This window comes from Oncorhynchus clarkii, chromosome 6 (genome assembly GCF_045791955.1).
Source record: "Oncorhynchus clarkii lewisi isolate Uvic-CL-2024 chromosome 6, UVic_Ocla_1.0, whole genome shotgun sequence".
Classification (NCBI taxonomy): domain Eukaryota; kingdom Metazoa; phylum Chordata; class Actinopteri; order Salmoniformes; family Salmonidae; genus Oncorhynchus; species Oncorhynchus clarkii.
Window position 1 is genome coordinate 34454962 of NC_092152.1, and position 14423 is coordinate 34469384.

The window sequence follows — 14423 nt, forward strand, 5'->3', positions numbered from 1 at the left end:
AATTGCAACCAACTTTCTAAGGCTTGTTTAAAAAATAAAGATATTTTGGAGTTTATTTCCTTTTCAAACAACCGAAAGTGAGCAGGTGTAATCTGAATAAAGGGGAAAAGGCCCATTACTTTTGGCCAGAAATAGTTTGCCCCAGCAAGCCCTTCTGCCGAGTCTGGTTGGCTATTGAACTGTATATGTTGATTCCGGTTGGAGCCCCACGGTTATTTTTCCAGAAGAAAGTTTCTTTACAAGTTCAGGAGGGTTGTTCAGTCCTGGAGAGAGACAAAGAGAACAGCCAGAGGCCGGTGGTGTGCACACACACATCAGCCAGAAGTGTAGTTGTGGGGACACACTGTTGTAAAGGGTACATTTGTACCCATAAGCCTCCCTCAAGTCTCTCCCCCTCCCTGAACGGGCAGAGAGGGTGTGTGACGTGCTGTGAGACGGAAAGATAATGCCAGCATTGTATGAATGTCTGTGCTTGAGGAGGAGTGGAAATGAGGGCAAAGAAGAGGAAAGGAGAGGAGTCAAACAGGCAGACGCTCACCCCCAGGCCTGGTCTTGTGCCTCTGATATAGAGATCACATACAAACACACACACACTGACCCGGTGCGGTGAGGGTTTCACACAAACACATAACCTATCTTCTGATACATGCATTATCAATCAGGTACCATAGTGAGTGTTCACTACCCTGCCAGGTCTCTGGTCATTTAATGCAACTTATCGCCTCGCACTGAGGTAACAGTGGATTGTTTGGGTAATGGCTACATAACATAAGGCAGAGGTCAATTAAAATTGTGTGTGTGTGAATAGAACTTCAGAGTCCAGCTAGGGGCGGCACAGTGGAAAGCCACTTTGCAAAGAAACACTTCAGAGTTAAGTTAGGAAACACGTCTTATGCAGAACAGCTTACCGTCTACTAAGTGAAATCAAGCTTCAAATCAATGGAATCAATGCTGCAAAACAAGCCTATTCAGATGAATCTGCCTGAGCCCAGGAAGAAGAGAAATATGTCATTTGTGTTTAAATAAGAGTTAGCCAGGCTTGTGTGATACAGGGCTGACATCAAAACAAATCAAATCAAATGTTATTTGTCACATGAGCCGAAAACAATAGGTGTAGATCTTACAGTGAAATGCTTACTTTACAAGCCCTTAAGCAACAATGCAGTTTTAAGAAAATACCCCCCCAAAAAGTAAGAGATAAGAATAACAAATAATTAAAGAGCAGCAGTAGATATCAATAGCGGGGCTCTATACAGGGGGTACCGGTACAGAGTCAATGTGAGGAGGCGCCGGTGTCGAGGTAATTGAGGTAATATGTACATGTAGGTAGAGTTATTAAAGTGACTTTGCATAGATAATAACAGAGAGTAGCAACAGCGTAGAAGAGGGTGGGCAATGCAAAATAGTCTTGGTAGGCATTTGATTAGATGTTCAGGAGTCTTATGGCTTGGGGGAGGAAGCTGTTAAGAAGCCTCTTGGACCTTGACTTGGCACTCCGGTACAGCTTGCCATGCGGTAGCAGAGAGAACAGTCTATGACTAGGGTGGCTGCAGACTACCCTCTGTAGTGCCTTGTGGTCGGAGGCTGAGCAGTTGCCATACCAGGCAGTGATGCAACCCGTCAGGATGCTCTCAATGGTGCAGCTGTAAAACCTTTTGAGGATCTGAGGACCCATGCCAAATCTTTTCAGTCTCCTGAGGGGGAATAGGTTTTGTCGTGCCGTCTTCACGACTGTCTTGGTGTGGTTGGACCATGTTAGTTTGTTGGTGATGTGGACGCCAAGGAACCTGAAGCTCTTAACTTGTTCCACTGCAGCCCCGTTGATGAGAATGGGGGCGTGCTCGGTCCTCCTTTTCCTGTAGTCCACAATCATCTCCTTTGTCTTGATCACATTGAGGGAGGGGTTTTTGTCCTGGTATCGCAAGGTCAGGTCTCTGACCTCCTCCCTATATGCTGTCTCAGCGATGAGACAACCTATAGTGAGCTAAATGGTATTACCAGTAGATCCTCCAGAGTTTCTTAGAATTAAGCTGGGCCTTGGAGACAGACAGACAGACAGACAGACAGACAGACAGACAGACAGACAGACAGACAGACAGACAGACAGACAGACAGACAGACGGACAGACACATTTGTTCATTGTTACAACACTGTATATATACATAATATGACATTTGTAATGTCTTTATTCTTTTGAAACTTCTGTATGTTTACTGTTAACTTGCTTTGGCAATGTTAACACATGTTTCCCATGCCAATAAAGCCCCTTGAATTGAATAGATAGATAGATAGAGAGAGAGAGAAAACCCTCTGTTTTACCTGTGTCTGCACTGTTAGATTGGCCTAATCCTCTTTCAGCGCGCTACTCTCAAGGCGCGTGTGTGTCTACACTCCAGGATCTGAGACTATGTGCTCAGCTCAAAGTAAATATTTCTGTCTTTAGTTTTACTTCCTTTAACAAACATATTTAAGAACAGTTAGAAAATTCCTTGGCTTCATCTCCTAAACCTTTACTTTGTCATGACCTCTAAGCCTAGGAAAAAGCTGTTTTCAGACTTAAATCTTTTGTCAGACTTCACTCTCAATGCTACCTACTTCTGTCAGTCAAGCTCACGGGTCTACAGAGAGGGAGCTTTTGTACCCGGTGATATTACAGACTAGTAAACTACTCAACTCTGTATGTGCAATCATATCCTCCTATATCATTCGCGATTAGTGATTAATCCAAGGATAGGAGAAAAGAAAGATACATTTCCTGAATATTTGTGTTTCTCAGACAGTCAATAGAGTTGAGTAGTCTGTAATATCACCAGGTACAAAATCTCCCTCTCTGTAGGCCTGTGAGTGAGTGAGTGTGAAGAAATGTATGCTTTCACCATTCCAGTCATATAATAGCATCAGAGCAGCGATAACTAAGAAAGGGAAGAGAAAAGTATTTTAATGAGGCCAGAGTGAGTGAAACTTTGGAAGGGGAAGAAGAATGATGAAAAGAGAGTGTGAGGGATTGGAGAGAAGAACTTTTTTTTTGTCCTCTTCAAGTTTAGTTGAGGGTGTCTGTCCTTTAGGTTTGACCGTGTCACAGAAAGTAATACAAACTCGGCAAAAAAAGAAACGTCCTCGGGTTGGGTGCTCAGGGGCCTCGGGGTGGGTGTTCACCCCTCTGTTCCTCTGAGGGGTTGATGTTGTTATCCAGTCTGTCCAATATGAGCAGTCAGCCAAACCACCAGGCCAGAAACGCTAAGCTGATTAACAGTAGATGGTGTGTGTGGGTGTGGTCTGCCAGGTCTGTCAAAACAGTGGCCAGAGTGGACTTAACTGTTAATTTAGCAGTAGTTTGTTTTAATTCCGTTGTGTAGAATATATGATATGGTACAACGTAATACCATCATGTTATTTTCATGGTATATTACTGTATATTCAACAGCATAAACTGAAAACAGTAGATTCATGAAATTACATTGCATTTTGGTAAAATATTCAACGGCCAGGAAATATTAGATGTATTTTGGACTTTACCGTAAAATATGCTATGTAAAATACAGTAGAAGTACACTTACTGTATTTGTGAATGTTCAAAATATAATGCTACACAAAGAGCACAAGGTTGACAAAATCAAAGCACCTCCTCTAAAATAAGAGAGAACATTTTTGCTGTATTTCAAAGGCTTGTAATTCCACGCCACAGAATACAGTACCGTAATGCATTTTTGGAGTGCCAAAAACCTTTTGACCACTAGTGGGTGCATGGTATTGTTGTTTCTGGTCTATTAACATATTTTGAGTGTGCCTTGTAAGAGGTTACATTTGTGCCACCCTTTTGTGAGAGTACTGTATCAATTTAACTGATATGTGGTAGAAGTGCCCTGTCAATTAAATGTTTATAGGGGACAGGTTGGAGTGGCAGCAAGTCTTTAAGGTTGAGTCATTTAGAATTTTGTCCCCAAATGTAACCACATTTCTATTTATTGTAAATAGTTTATGATTAGTGAATGCCACAATGTAGTTGTTTTGTTAGATACTGTCTCTGCCTGGCCGGTTCCCCTCTTTCCACTGGGATTCTCTGCCTCTAACCCTATTAAAGGGGCTGAGTCACTGGCTTACTGGGGCTCTCTCATGCCGTCCCTGGAGGGGGTGCGTCACCTGAGTGGGTTGAGTCACTGATGTGGTCATCCTGTCTGGGTTGGCGCCCCCCCCCCCCCCCCTTGGGTTGTGCCGTGGCGGGGGTCTTTGTGGGCTATACTCAGCCTTGTCTCAGGATGGTAAGTTGGTGGTTGAAGATATCCCTCTAGTGGTGTGGGGGCTGTGCTTTGGCAAAGTGGGTGGGGTTATATCCTTCCTGTTTGGCCCTGTCCGGGGGTGTCCTCGGATGGGGCCACAGTGTCTCCTGACCCCTCCTGTCTCAGCCTCCAGTATTTATGCTGCAGTAGTTTATGTGTCGGGGGGCTAGGGTTAGTTTGTTATATCTGGAGTACTTCTCCTGTCCTATTCGGTGTCCTGTGTGAATCTAAGTGTGCGTTCTCTAATTCTCTCTTTCTCTCTTTCTCTCTCTCGGAGGACCTGAGCCCTAGGACCATGCCCCAGGACTACCTGACATGATGACTCCTTGCTGTCACCAGTCCACCTGGCCGTGCTGCTGCTCCAGTTTCTTTCAACTGTTCTGCCTTATTATTATTCGACCATGCTGGTCATTTATGAACATTTGAACATCTTGGCCATGTTCTGTTATAATCTACACTCGGCACAGCCAGAAGAGGACTGGCCATCCCACATATGCTCTCTCTAATTCTCTCTTTCTTTTTCTCTCTCGGAGGACCTGAGCCCTAGGACCATGCCCCAGGAATACCTGACATGATGACTCCTTGCTGTCCCCAGTCCACCTGACTGTGCTGCTGCTCCAGTTTCAACTGTTCTGCCTTATTATTATTCGACCATGCTGGTCATTTATGAACATTTGAACATCTTGGCCATGTTCTGTTATAATCTCCACCCGGCACAGCCAGAAGAGGACTGGCCACCCCACATAGCCTGGTTCCTCTCTAGGTTTCTTCCTAGGTTTTGGCCTTTCTAGGGAGTTTTTCCTAGCCACCGTGCTTCTACACCTGCATTGCTTGCTGTTTGGGGTTTTAGGCTGGGTTTCTGTACAGCACTTTGAGATATCAGCTGATGTACGAAGGGCTATATAAATACATTTGATTTGATTTGATACCTTTTAGCCAAAATCTTATTTTTTCAAAACCATTTGAGCTGTCACTCTAGTTGTTCAGTCCGAACAGATTCACAAATCATGGGAATTTGTTGGCTATGCAGACGTTGCCTCCCTCCGAGGCACTTGTTGCTATGCAACCCTTCTGGACTTACCAGAACAGGCCCTGGCTAAAGCCAGTATGAGAGACTTGCCAGCAAACGTTTGTGCTATGAAACTAAATAAATACTGTACTCTGACCCACAAAACTTATTTGCTAGATTATTCATAGGGTTGTTACACAAAGCAAGGAAAGTGAACTTCAAAACGTGATGTGGATTTATTGGGATTTGCAACTGTTGTTGGTAAGTACCGAATCTGCTAGCTTCTGAAATAACGCACTCACCCTTTATACCTTGAATGGTTGAGTATTTGCCATGTCCTTTGGTCTGTTTTGACCTATAGTCACTGTTTGGAAAAATACCAATACGTGGTCTTTTATATCACTTGGAATTTTGGAGGCCTTAACAAAGGCTTCTAATATGGCATTCATTGATATGTTGTAATATGTAATCACATTACCTAACAGCCAACCTGTTTATTTTTTATTTAACCTTTGTTTAACTAGGCAAGTCAGTCAAGAACAAATTCTTATTTACAATGACGGCCTAGGAGCAGTGGGTTAACTGCCTTGTTCAGGGGCAGAACGACAGATTTTACCTTGTCAACTCGGGGATTCAATCTAGCAGCCTTTCGGTTACTGGCCCAACTCTCTAACCACTAGGCTACCTGCCGCCCCCAGGTAGGTGTTTGCACCAATCCTATCTAATTACGTTACAATACTGTAAAATACAAACCCCATAACATTACAGTAATGCACTGTACTGTTGTTTTACTGTCACTAACAGGTTACAGGTTACAGTAACAGATACTGTAAAATACGGTACGGTAACATACCATAACTTTTTTTTATGGTAACTTACAAGCAACTGGCTGCCTATAAGTTACCGTAAAAACAACAGGAAATGGTTGACAGTGTTGTTTTTGAAACCTCTCAAAAGTTGCTTAAGGTATAATTTCTCACTGTGTAGGTGAACTGTACTTTTCTTCCACACAATTTCATGTTAATTGTTTCACGTTTTTACCAAGTGGGTTTCAATGAGCTCTTGTTAGACACTTTCCTCTGTTATACATTGGACAATATTTTTTACACAAACTATCAGACTTTTCAGGCTGTCCAGCAATATTTATAATAGTGAGCCCAGTGAGCACAATGTTCATTCTACAGTGTTATGGATCTGAGGGGCATCTCTCTCTCTCCACCTGTGGGGTGGACCATAGACTGTGCCTCTCTCTATCCGGATGATGATTCCACTCAGGACGCAACAGCCTGAGTGTCTCTCTCTCAATTCAATTTAAGGGCTCTATTGGCATGGGAAACATTTTAACATTGCCAAAGCAAGTGAAGTAGATAATAAACAAAAGTGAAATAAACCATACAAATCTACAGTAAACATTACAATCACAAAAGTTCCAAAAGAATAAAGAAATGTCAAATGTCATGTGCAAATATTTAAAATACAAAAGGGAAAATAAATAAATATAAATATGGGTTGTATTTACAATGGTGTTTGTTCTTCACTGGTGGCCCTTTTCTTTTGGCAACAGGTCACAAATCTTGCTGCTGTGATGGCACACTATAAGGGCACAAGGCGAGACCCAAATGCAGACACAGGAGGCAGATGGTGTAGCGCCAATATTCATTATAACAAATGGAGTAGGCAAAGGCAGGTTAGGGACAGGCGATAGTTAATAAACCAGGCCAAACAGTACCAGACAATGCGCAGTCTCAAGGTCAGGCGAGGCAGGGGTCAGAAACCAGCAGGACTAGAAACAAACAGAGACTGGGGAAAAAATAGGAGCAAGGAAAAACCGCTGGTTGACTTGTCAAACACGAAGAACTGGCACAGAGAGACAGGAAACACAGGGATATATACACCGGGGATAATAAGTGACACCTGGAGGGGGTGGAGACAACCACAAGGACAGGTGAACCAGATCAGGGGGTGACAGCACACTGTGGTATTTCACCCAGTAGATATGGGAGTTTATCAAAATTGGGTTTGTTTTTTTAATTATTTGTGGATCTGTGTAATCTGAGGGAAATATGTGTCTCTAATATGGTCATACATTTGGCAGGAGGTTAGGAAGTGCAGCTCAGTTTCCACATCATTTTGTGGGCAGTGTGCACAAAGCCTGTCTTTTCTTGAGAGCCAGGTATGCCTACGACGGACTTTCTCAATGTCAAGGCTATGCTCACTGAGTCTGTACAAAGTCAAAGCTGTCCTTAACTTTGGGTCAGTCCCAGTGGTCAGGTATTCTGCCACTGTGTACTCTCTGTTTAGGGAAATAATAGCATTCTAGTTTGCGCTGTTTTTTTGTTAATTCTTTCCAATGTGTCAAGTCTTTTGCTTTCTCATGATTTGGTTGAGTCTAATTGTGTTGCTGTCCTGGGGCTCTGTGGGGTCTGTTTGTGATTGTGAACAGAACCCTAGGACCAGCTTGTTAGTGGACTCTTCTCCAGGTTCATCTCTCTGTAGGTGATGACTTTGTTATGGAAGATTATTACTTCCTTTTAGATGGTTGTAGAATTTAACTGCTCATTTCTGGATTTTGATAAAAATGTGCAGTTATCGGCCTAATTCTGCTCTGCATGCATTAGTTGGTGTTTTACGCTGTATACAAAGGATATTTTTGCAGGATTCTGAATGCAGAATCTCAATTTGCTGTTTGTCCCATTTTGTGGATTCTTGGTTTGTGAGCGGACCCCAGACCTCACAACCATAAAGGGCAATGTGTTCTAAACTCAGCAAAAAAAGAAACATCCTCTAGCTGTCAACTGTGTTTGTTTTCAGCAAACTTAACATGTGTAAATATTTGTATGAACATAAGAAGATTCAATAACTGAGACATAAACTGAACAAGTTCCACAGACATGTTACTAACAGAAATGGAATAATGTCTCCTTGAACAAATGGGGGGGGGGGGGGGGGCAAAATCAAAAGTAACAGTCAGTATCTGGTGTGGCCACCAGCTGCATTAAGTACTGCAGTGTATCTCCTCCTCATGGACTGCACCAGATTTGCCAGTTCTTGCTGTGAGATGTTACCCCACTCTTCCACCAAGGCTGACCCTAGCCCTCACCCTCCGATCCAACAGGTCCCAGACGTGCTCAATGGGACTGAGATCTGGGCTATTTGCTGGCCACGGTAGAACACTGACATTCCTGTCTTGCAGGAAATCACGCACAGAATGAGCAGTATGGCTGGTGGCATTGTCATGCTGGAGGGTCAAGTCAGGATGAGCCTGCAGGAAGGGTACCACATGAGGGAGGAGGATGTCATCCCTGTAACGTTTAGCGTTGAGATTTCCTGCAATGACAACAAGCTCAGTTCCATGATGCTGTGGCACACTGCTCCAGACCATGACGGACCCTCCACCTCCAAATCGATCACGTTCCAGAGTACAGGCCCCGGTGTAACGCTCATTCCTTCAACAATAAACGCAAATCCGACCCTCACCCCTGGTGAGACAAAACCGCGACTCATCAGTGAAGAGCACTTTTTTGCCAGTCCTGTCTGGTGAGGACCTGCCTTACAACAGGCCTACAAGCCCTCATTCCAGCCTTTCTCAGACTATTGCGGAGCGTCTGAGCACTGATGGAGGGATTGTGCGTTCCTGGTGTAAATTGGGCAGTTGTTGTTGCCATCCTGTACCTGTCCCGCAGGTGTGATATTCGGATGTACCGATCCTGTGCAGGTGTTGTTACACATGGTCTGCCACTGCAAGGATGATCAGCTGTCTGTCCTGTCTCGCTGTCTTAGGCGTCCCACAGTACAGACATTTCAATTTATTTCCCTGGCCACATCTGCAGTCCTCATGCCTCCTTGCAGCATGCCTAAGGCACATTCATGCAGATGAGCAGGGACCCTGGATATCTTTCTTTTTGTGTTTTTCAGAGTCAGTTGAAAGGCCTCTTTAGTGTCCTAAGTTTTCATAACTGTGACCTTAATTGCCTACCCTCTGTTAGTGTCTTAACAACCGTTTCACAGGTGCATGTTCATTCATTGTTTATGGTTCATTGAACAAGCATGGGACACAGTGTCTAAATCCTTTACAATGAAGACTTGTGAAGTAATTTTGATTTGTACGAATTATCTTTGAAAGACAGCATCCTGAAAACGGGACATTTCTTTTTTTGGCGAGTTTATTTGTCATTTTAGCCTGAAGGAGCCATCATCTTCCATTCAAAATTAAATTTAAAATACTTGCATTTTTATTTTGAATGTAACATGATGTGATGGAAACATGGTGGAGTAAATTAACTTTTTTTGTTTGAAGCTCAAAGACCCAGCTATTCATATGATAATTCATTGTGCAAAAATAGACATTTTTCACAAAATAAGTTAATTTACACCAGTGCCTGTCAAGAACTGAGAGAAGAGGATGAGAGGAGGAGTGGGAGGTGAGATAATAAAGAAGAGGCAAACTTCTATAATTACATTATTCTTCAAAAATAATAGAAGAAAAGCGAGTCCCAAATCTAATATGCCTGCTCTTGTCACGGTTTCTCTCCAGTCCTGTCATGAACTAGTAGCAGTTTATTATTCTGTCCTCTACACCATATGGGTCCCTTTATAAACTAAAACATAATGGAGAGACTCATTAAATGCAGTATTGCTCCTACAAAAAAAGGATCTGCAAAGTCAAGAAATGATATGGTGTGTGCCTGTGTGTGTGTGTGAGAGGCAGAGAGAGAGGCAGAGAGAGGAAGAGGTAGAGAGATGGCACCATATGTGTAACCAATGTGCCATGTACTATTTTGATGCAAAGATGTGGGCTAGCCTCTCGGTGACCAATGTTCTTTTTAAAGTGACAATAATAACATACAGTCCTGATTATATAGCACTAATGTACCCTCCCACATCAGAAGAAACATTACAGTCCACTGTTCCTGGTACACAGCCACCCTACAGGGCACATAAGAGGTCAGTGGCCTGCAGTCTAATGATATTTCAGAATTCCTCCACAAGTACGATATTATGCTACCAGTGCAAAACAAAAAATAGAAAAGGAAACGACGAACTGTCGGCAACACTTTATATCAGCAATTAGGCTAAACCTACATAAGCCAAGATTCCCTAAAGCAGGGTTCCCCCCGGTATGCTAGTACATACCCAAAAACAAAAGCTAGTTAGCATTGGCTCGCAAAACTACCTCTAACTTCCTTCATACTGGACACAGAGACATAAAAATGGTACCCACGACTCTGGGGAAGTAGATATAGGGCATCCTTGCCTTTTAATTGGCGCATTTCAAACTGTCCTTTTGTTAGGTACAGCTGGGAGCTAGTTCTGTACAATAGCGAGTGGTGGGGTTGATAAACCTGGACCCGGTTTCCCAAAAGCGACCCGGTTTCTCCACTGCTCAAAGAGAATAGCCTATGCAGCTGCCAACACCTCAAACATAGACACATTTACACTGACTTCACCCACAAATATATAGGCTAAACGCCAATCATGTTTGCCAAATATAATGAAGGATAATTAACATTAAAGTCTAAAGGCTTAGTTCTGTCGACATACTCGAGGCACGGTTCATTCAGATCAAATGGTCACAAGACCTGAGACCTGTTGCGCATCACACATCACCCACCTTGAATCTGAGCGGAGGCGGTCATTTAACCATAAACGTTATTATTTAAAAGCTGGAAACGTTATCTCATTTTATGAAGCATGTCTTACCTTGTTTCAAAGTAGCCTAGCCTAGCCAAAATAAGACCATAGAAATGTTTAAGGAATTATTTTATAAACACTTAATATGCCACTCAAACCAGCATGTTCCTTATTTTCTATTGGTTTTCAAAGCAATGTTCTTTTATTGTCCAGCAGCTAAAGACATAATCCTAGTCATACTAGTAACCCATGCTAGTTGATACATCTTTAGATCTCCCCACTTTCAAAATTTCTAGCAGATATTTTCATTTCTGTCACATGAAACAGCTTACACAGTGGTACGTTTTTGAGAATGGTGTTTTCCCACTAATTGCATTTTGGAACATTCACATGTAGCCTACAGCCATGTGTGCATTGTTGAGCTTATAATATGAAGAAATAAAACTTATTCTGATCTGCTGCATCTGCCTCATTGATTTTTTAAAAGTTTTGATTTGTTGTCCCAGAACTGTCCAAGAGTCTGTTTTGAACCGTAGACATATTTTTTATCGTCCCACGGACAACAGGATGCCTCTAATTTCGAGCCCTGGAGGGAATTATTTTATTAAAAGTATTTGGTTGTAATTGTATAGGCTACAAAGGTTTGCCAACCATCCTTCAGGAGAGCCTTAAAAGGGAAGTGTTGTATTTAGAGAAAGGCTTGAATATACAAAGAATGTAGTGTAGCTTACATATTGTAAAAATGATAGTCATGCATTTTATTTTGTGAAGTGATTCCTTGTATCATACAATGGTGTAAACATTGGATTACAGACCATTTTCTATTTTTGGACAAGTGACTTGAGGTTTTGGACAAGTAAAAAAAATCTGTCCTACTTGTCCAAAGAACAGGTGGCTAAAAACGTTAATGTCAAGCCATATACAATGTCTGAGCCATGTTTACATATTGATTTCACACACATATTGCACTTTATTTTAGTGTTGTGGTTGAAGTGTCTGGAACTTGCTCAATGGATGGTGGTTGACACCGGCAGTGTGAAGTAGCTTCGCTGAGGTTGTGTGTGTGAGCTCATTATGCACCATCATTCATCCATCTTCTCAATAGCTCCTTTTTAAAGACACCGAGGAGTGGAGAGTGGTTGAAGGGACATTGATTGGTTTGGAGGCCTAATTGTCGTTATTGAAAATAATAATACAAAATGGATTAAGGACCTTGGTAGGTTCAAATGAATTGAGCGTCACAACAAACCAGACGGGCCAGTACTAGCCTAACTACTAGTGAAAGTTATTATTGTATTTTTTTCTTTTAGTTTCTCAATGTCACAGAGAGAGGAGATAATAAAGGCTAATGAGTCAGGCCTTTACAACTCTGATCCATCACAGTCACATCTCTGTCTGGCGTCAAAGAGATAAAGAGAGGAAGCCATATAAAGACTGATAGGAGAAAAGAGAAGCATTCATTAAAGGAAAAGGGGTGTATGAAGCATTCCGATACTGATAGTGTCTGTCTGTCAGCTAGCGCAAATTGGCTGTTCTGATTCTGAACTAGGCTACACCTTATACCATACCATCTTTCAGAATAAAATCTATCTGTCTTCCAAGGAGGAAAATCCTTGCGCAAACCTTCTCACTGTTATACAAAATAAAGAATGCACAGGTACAGTAACACGGATCATATTAGGCTAAATAAATTAGTGTGCCTCCCAAATTGCACCCTATTCCCTATATAGAGCATTACTTTTGCCCATAGTCCAATGCAGTTTAAAAGGTAATAGGGTGCCATTTGGGACAAAGCCATAGCCTAGTGTCAGTAAGAAGTCTGAGATATGTTTAAAATCTGGAGTCAAAAGAGGACCAGTGCATTGAAACACAAAGCTATAGTGTTCTATTGTACGTCCTCATTAGAGAACGACAGACAATATTCTCTGAATGATTGGCTATGAAAAGCCAATTGACATTTACTCCTGAGGTGCTGACCTGTTGCACCCTCGACAACCACTGTGATTATTATTATCTGACCCTGCTGGTCATTTATGAACATTTGAACATCTTGGCCATGTTCTGTTATAATCTCCACCACAGCCAGAGGAGGACTAGCCACCCCTCATAGCCTGGTTCCTCTCTAGGTTTCTTCCTAGGCTCTGGCCTTTCTAGGGAGTTTTTCCTAGCCACCGTGCTTCTACACCTGCATTGCTTGCTGTTTGGAGTTTTAGGCTGGGTTTCTGTACAGCACTTTGAGATATCAGCTGATGTAAGAAGAGCTTTATAAATAAATTTGATTTGAATATATCGGGCCGATGTTGGCCTTTTCTAGTCTATCAACCCTTCCGAGTCCCTACACATAGCAGCAGCTTGGCTATGTCAGCCGCCACTCACCACCTGAGCCACGAGCACTGCAGAATGCCATGACTGTCTAGTTGTGAGAGTCAGCAGCAGCAGCAAGATAGCTCATTCTCCAACATTAAGGTGCAGTATTGCAAAAGTGATGAATTGACACAGTGACCAAAATCAAACTCCTGTTGCAAATATTAATTTAGTCTGATCCACTAATATTACGGCTTGTGTCAACATGCCTGGACATAAATGCAGTAAGCTAGGTAGCTAAGCAGATAGCAGATACCTGTTCGCAAAGATTACGATAACTAACCCTTGCATCTGTTGTGTTAGATACATAACTATATTAGCTACTATGCTAGCTGGCTAGATAAACAAGGTGCTAAAATATCTGATAGAAGCTAAACGCTAGCTAACATTAGCTGGTGATCATTTTGAACATGCACCATTTTCGACAACGAGCCATCTGACTTGTGGTTTAACGTTAGCTATTTAATGGTGCGCTTATCTGACCAGCCACAATCGTATCTGTAAATTGACAGTTGATAGTCTGATTAGATGACTGTCATAATAGGGGAAGAAGGAAGTGTTTAAAAATGCCTAAATAAAGGTTGACAACTGACACGTGGATGAGTTGACGCTGGAGAGACGAAGCAAGTACGGTGAGTAAAACATTTAATAAATAACGGCATGTTATGAGACAGGAACAGCGTCAGTGTTACGGTGCGTGAATGAGGACCCAAAAGCGAATTAACGTAAACAGAGCTTCTTTAATAACAAAACAAAACGTAGGCTCAGATGGACCGGCAGGTTCCGACAGGACAGGACAAGGTTGCAGCAAACATGACGATAGTCTGGTTCAGGCATGAACAACACAAACAAGAATCCGACAAAGACAGGAGCAGAAACAGAGAGAGATATAGAGGACTAATCAGAGGGAAAAAGGGAACAGGTGGGAAAAGGGGTGACGAGGTAGTTAGGAGGAGACAAGGCACAGCTGGGGGAAAGAGGGGGAGAAAAGGTAACCTAACAACGACCAGCAGAGGGAGACAGGGTGAAGGGAAAGGACAGAAACAAGACACAACATGACAGTACATGACAGTACCCCCCCACTCACCGAGCGCCTCCTGGCGCACTCGAGGAGGAAACCTGGCGGCAACGGAGGAAATCA